This window comes from Mus caroli, unplaced genomic scaffold (assembly GCF_978045245.1).
Source record: "Mus caroli unplaced genomic scaffold, Mus_caroli_1 scaffold_12, whole genome shotgun sequence".
Taxonomy (NCBI): domain Eukaryota; kingdom Metazoa; phylum Chordata; class Mammalia; order Rodentia; family Muridae; genus Mus; species Mus caroli.
In genome coordinates this window covers 41,066,799-41,073,344 of record NW_028227267.1, presented here as the reverse complement: position 1 = coordinate 41,073,344, position 6,546 = coordinate 41,066,799, and positions in this window count along the sequence as shown.

Here is a 6,546-nt window from a genome sequence, read left to right as displayed (position 1 = left end):
TACTGGGGAAGCTTTCTGGGGGCCGGGGGCAAGGAGTCTAATGATTCTGACCATCCACCTTGAAAAGCAAAGTACAACAGGCAGATGAGTATTGGGAATTCTTCCCGTGCGCAGCTGTTGCTACTCTGCCAGACTGGGCTCAGAGGCAAGGGAAACGCACACTGCTTGGGGTTGACAAAGGAAACATCATTAAAGTGACTGTTTACATTGTGTTTATTGAAGTGTTCAAAGTGTGTGTGTTGCCTCTCCAAGCAGCCTGCAGCTCTTCACAGGATTAAAACTGCATGGCTGATAGTAAAAACTAGTTACATTGTGGCTTTTAAACAGAATAGTATTTTTGCCTGGTTTTGGGGGGTTTGTTGGGTTTTGGGGGTGCGGCGGTTGCTGTACCTCAAGTGTATTCCATTCAGGCTGAGGGACCTTCATTTACACACATTCTGTCCTTCCAAGTCTTTTACATGGCTTTCCTCTCACAAACTAGATGCTTAAGTAACGATTTTATTTCTTTTTTTTTTATTTTTTTTATTATGTATTTTCCTCAATTACATTTCCAATGCTATCGCAAAAGTCCCCCATACCCTCCCCCCCACTTCCCTACCCACGCATTCCCACTTTTTGGCCCTGGCGTTCCCCTGTACTGGAGCATATAAAGTTTGCATGTCCAATGGGCCTCTCTTTCCAGTGATGGCCTACTAGGCCATCTTTTGATACATATGCAGCTAGAGTCAAGAGCCCCGGGGTACTGGTTAGTTCATAATGTTGTTGCACCTACAGGGTTGCAGATCTCTATAGCTCCTTGGATACTTTCTCTAGCTCCTCCATTGGGGGCCCTGTGATCCATCCAATAGCTGACTGTGAGCATCCACTTCTGTGTTTGCTAGGCCCCGGCCTAGTCTCACAAGAGACAGCTAGGAAAGTAAGTGTGTCCTGGACCGCTACCTCCAGATTGGTGTAGGACTCTTGGGAGCTACTTTTATCTTGCTCTCCCTCATACAAATGAAATTAAGAGTGGAAGAGACACTGTACAGCAAACATGCCAACTTGACATTTGAAATGTAATAAGTAGTATTTGTACCAGTAAAATGAGAACGTTGACAAAAATACAGAAAGTTCAGTTAATCTTTTTTGTCATTTTTTGAGACAGGGCTTCTCTGTGTAGCATTGGCTGTTCTAGAATTTGCTCTGGAGACCAAGCTGGCTTCAAATTAAGAGATCCACCTGCCTCTGCCTCTGCCTCCCAAGTGCTAAGATTAAAGGCATGTGCCACCACTGGTGCCCCACATTACTGATTTTTCTAATGGAAGCAATATAAATTACTTTTTGATTGTAAAAATAGTATAATATTTCATTAGGATTAAGGGGTTAGGGTCTGAGATAGCTCAGTCAGTAAAAATTGCTTGCTGCACAAGCTTAAGGACCTAAACTGAGTTTCTAGTACCCACAACACAAGTGAAGGAGTGATGCCTTGTGCTTGTAATCCCAGGTCTAGAGAGGCAGAGAAAGGCAGATCCCTGGACCACATCAGCCAGCCTAAGTAGCAAGTCCTACATCCCAGTGAAGGAAGAGTCAGTAACCAGGTAGATGGCTCCTGGAGAACAGCACACACGAATGTGTACATGTGCACACACACAAAATTAAGCACTATACTTTCCTGTATAGTGGTAGTGATTGCAAGTTCATTATATAATCCTTTGTAAACTGACTAAATTCTGATGGACCGTTTTCTTAGATTCATCAGGATAAATCACCAATGTCTTATTTCATTCACTGTTTTTGTAACACGTGGACCATCCTACATTTATTATTTCAGGGTTCAGAATCAATAAAAAAAAATCCTTTTTCTGTAATTTTTATGAATCTAAAATAAAGCAGGTTCCAGTCCCTCTAACACGGCTTTTGCTAAGTCAATATCCAGAAGTGACTAGAGATGCTTGTGACCTTTTTTTTTTTTTTTTTTTTTTTTTTAATATTAGGCTGACTAGCATAGCTGAGTATGTCAGCATGTTAATTCTTTTTTTTTAATTTATTTTTTTATTAGGTATTTTCCTCGTTTATATTTTCAATGCTATCCCAAAAGTCCCCCATACCCACCCCCCCAATCCCCATCGCACCCACTCCCCCTTTTTGGCCCTGGGGTTTCCCTGTACTGGGGCATATAAAGTTTGCAAGTCCAATGGGCCTCTCTTTCCAGTGATGGCCGACTAGGCCATCTTTTGATACATATGCAGCTAGAGACAAGAGCTCCGGGGTACTGGTTAGTTCATATTGTTGTTCCACCTATAGGGTTGCAGTTCCCTTTAGCTCCTTGGGTAATTTCTCTAGCTCCTCCATTGGGGGCCGTGTGATCCATCCAATAGCTGACTGTGATCATCCACTTCTGTGTTTGCTAGGCCCCGGCATAGTCTCACAAGAGACAGCTATATCAGGGTCCTTTCAGCAAAATCTTGCTAGTGTATGCAATGGTGTCAGCGTTTGGAAGCTGATTATGGGATGGATCCCTGCATATGGCAATCACTAGATGGTCCATCCTTTCGTCACAGCTCCAAATTTTGTCTCTGTAACTCCTTCCATGGGTGTTTTGTTCCCATTTCTAAGAAGGGGCAAAGTGTCCACACTTTGGTCTTCGTTCTTCTTGAATTTCATGCATTTAGCAAATTGTATCTTATATCTTGGGTATCCTAAGTTTGTGACTTTTTAACTAATATACTACCAGAGGGGCTTCCCACATCTGTCTTTGTGTGTGTGTGTGTGTGTGTGTGTGTGCGCGCGCGCGCGTGCATGCATGCGCATGTGCATGCATGTGGTGTACATAGGTATCGTTTTGTTACGTCCTGAGAGTTGAACCCAAGGGCTAAGCATGTGCTCCACCACTGAGCTACATTCTCAGTCCCAAACAATTTAATGTGACCACCACTGGCCTTAAGCATCTTGCCCTGAAGTAGCACATACTACTCATTGTGTTTAATACTGAAGACCTAAACATGAGCTAGATATGTCAGAATGAAAAGTCACTGAGCAACCCAGAGTCTAAACTGGAGTCCTTAAACTAGTTAATACAAACTCCTAATTTTAAACTTTTAATGTGGTTTTCCTATCATATGACATTCCAGAACTAGACAGAGAAGAAAGTAATACAGATTAGAGTTGTGCTTTGTAACTTCTACAGTGCATTGATATTTTAACGTGAAAAGGTACTTCTCACCGTTTTCCAAACAGAAACTGTCCAAAAAGGTGGTGGATCAGAAGGAGCATCCCAAGGGCAGCATGGATCTCTGTAGGTCTGTCTGAGAAGCCTGGAAACTGCATGACAGAAGGACAAATATTAAATTATACTGAGCACATTCATGCAAGAAAATGCTTCTTGCCTCCATGTGGTTTAGGTTTGGATGTGCGGGGAAAAAAATAATTAGATTTAATTCTGTATGTTTAATAGGCTAAATACACACATGCACATATCTCCACACTCCACATGTCCCTGTTTTATTGATGTATTGTCAATGAAGAAAATAATATATAGATGGTATTAAAGGGAAGACATCAGAGGGAATTTTATATAATCTTATTGATACTGTAATGCATACAAGTGTATAATTTCAAGTTACTGGTTCACATCTAGAAAGATTTTTGCCTTGTAACAATTTTATTGGAGGTGTGTGTATGCACATGCATGGGTGTGTGTGTGTGTGTGTGTTCTAAAATTGATTTACTTCACTATGCCAATTCTTCCCTAACTCCCATCCAATTTATCTTCACATCTTTTTATTATCAACTCCCCTAGGAACCGAAAAAGCTTAGGAATGGTATAATAAATAACAAAATAATAAAAAAGCTTAGGAATGGTATAATAAATAACCAAATCTTAAGTGTATTTATAAAGACAACTTCCCCTTCCACCTAAAAGAAGTCAATAATGGTTAGATGGTTTGATGGTTCCCTGCGTTTCTTAAAGGTTGCCCATGTGATCTGTGGCTAGCTCATGTCCTGCACAGGTAAGTTGTACTCTTGCTGCCATTTCTGCTGCTCTGAGAAGCTAGTGATTGCTGTGGCACCGCTCGGCGACAATGAGTCTGCCGAGCAGTCAGTGTGTGAGACTCAACTTTAGTTAAGGCTGCAGCCCCTCAACACTGCTGGCTTTGCTTCAGTGAACCCCAGAAATTCCCTTCTGGAACTTAACTCCCCAAGAAACGGCTTTGTCAGCTTCTTGCTGTTTTCCAAAGGTAAACTGGGTTTGATTTGATGCAATATGATCAGGGAGTTGCCCCTTCCATAAAGCCAAAGCTTTCATTCATCCCTATATAGTGATGAAATTGAGTTGCTGATTTATGTGATTATTCTCTCCCCCTCCCGTGTGTGTGTGTGTGTGTGTGTGTGTGTGTGTGTTGCTAAAGATGGAATACAGAGCCCTGCTCACATGCTAAGCCAGTCTTCTACTATCCCCAGCCCCCAGTGATATTTTAAACATTTCTTTTGACCGTAAGACCAGGGTGGTAAAGGGAGAATAGTCCTTGAAGTCACAAAGGCTTGATTTCAAATCCTAATGCTGCTCTTTACCAAGCTGGGTGGTCCTGGAGAAGTTATTTAACCTCTGTGGTCTTTGGTTTCTTGTTTCTTGGGGTTACTGTGAGCACTGAATGACACCAAGTTCGAGGTGCAGAAGCATTCAATGCCCATTCCTTTCTAAAGATTTGTAACAGCCTTTCCATGGGCCAGTCTCTGTTTTTAAATGCCCGTGTTTTTGAATATGCAGCTGTACATTATGTTGCAGGAATACCTAGTCAGCTGCTTCTAGTCAGGGCCTTAGAGTCAAGAGAACCGCTGTAAAAACAGTGGGTGTGCAAGTTTCGTAAAGCCTCATCATGAATCATCCAACAACTTTCACTCAAAATTCACATATAAGAAAAATATTTTATTAAAAGAAAGGCTGAGTAAAAGTAAATTTTGCCCGCAGGAACACTGAACAAATTCAGACATAAGCCCTGCCTGCTCACAGAGCCTTGGCGCTTAGTTGATTTCTGGAGGTCTTTACAGTGTTTATACTGAGGTATCAGTCATAATAAATTCTTATGAGTAGAAGTCACTGTGATAAGGTGAATCACTGATTAAATATGAATTGGCTCTCTGATAGAGATGACTATATTGTGAATATTCTGTCATATTTATTATGCCATCCTGTGCCCAAGGGAAAAAATATAACATTAGACTAAAGACTTGTTTTCTCACAATTTACAATGCTTAAATGTACCAATTATTGCCTCTTGGATCTTTGATAATTTAAATGTTTAAAGAAACTTAATTGACAAATGTTTGTCAGGTGCCTGTTAGATTTAATGAGGCATTACTTGAGTTATAAAATTAGCTTCCAAAAACCTGTATGTATAAATGTATGTATGTATGTATGTATGTATGTTTCAGAATAAGGATGTTTATGCTAAAGAGAAAATAGTAATCATAGAAAAGAGACTGAGGCTAGAGAGATGGCTCAGTGGTTAAGAGAACTGACTGCTCTCCTAAAGGACCCAAGTTCAATTCCCAGCACCCGTGGGGTAGCTCATAACAACTGAAACTCCAGTTCCAGAGGACCTGCCTTTCTTCTGGCCTCCAACGGTATCAAGTATGCTCATGGTACACAGGCACGCAGGCAAAACACCCAGACAAATGACAACCAATAAGTGAGATTTTTAAGAGAGATTTTAATTTGTCCAAGACACAGAAGGAAAAAAAGGATCTCCTTGGGAAGAGGAAGGAGACCGTGGAAGGAGGAGAGGCAAATGAGAGGTCGACTGGGGAGTGAACAATGTGCGCCTGAACATGTCCTATGAAAATCCATCATTGTATACAGTGAGTGTGTTCTAATAATCTAAAAACAATAATGGCAAAATCTCTAATAATGGAAATTTTCTTTCCTCTAATTCTGTTAAACCTTTTGCCTATATGAGCTCTACTGTGAAGCAATGGATTTTGGTGGCAGAAGACACAATCCTGTGTGTAGACCAGTATCTCTGTCTCAGTGCCAGACTCACTGACTTCTGAGAGTGAGAAAAGGAATGACTGGGTGCTGAGGCTCAGGTGGGCTGTCAGGAACTTCTGCAGACCACTCCAGTTCTCTCAGGGTCCTTCTCAGGCTGGGTCCTGCCCAGGTGAGTCCTGTGTCCATCGCATGCATGTGTGCGCGCTTTTGCACACACACACACACACACCAGTTGTCAGTGCCCACAAAATGTACATACACTTTCTGGGGAGTTATTTATCTTTGTTTATTTTGGGTTTGGTTTGGTTTGGTTTGGTTTGACTTTCTTTTGAGGCAGGGATTCACTATGTAGCTCTGTCTGTCCTGGAATTCACTCTGTAGATCAGGCTGCACTAGAACTCACAGAGATCCACCTGCCTCTGCCTCCTGAGCGCTGGGATTAAAGGTGTGTGCCACTACCACTAGTATATATTTTTTCATGGTTATCTCTGCCAGATACTCTGGTACATTTCCAATTCTAACAAAACTTCTAATTTTTAAAAAATAAATTCATATCAAGAAAAATGTTGAATAACAGT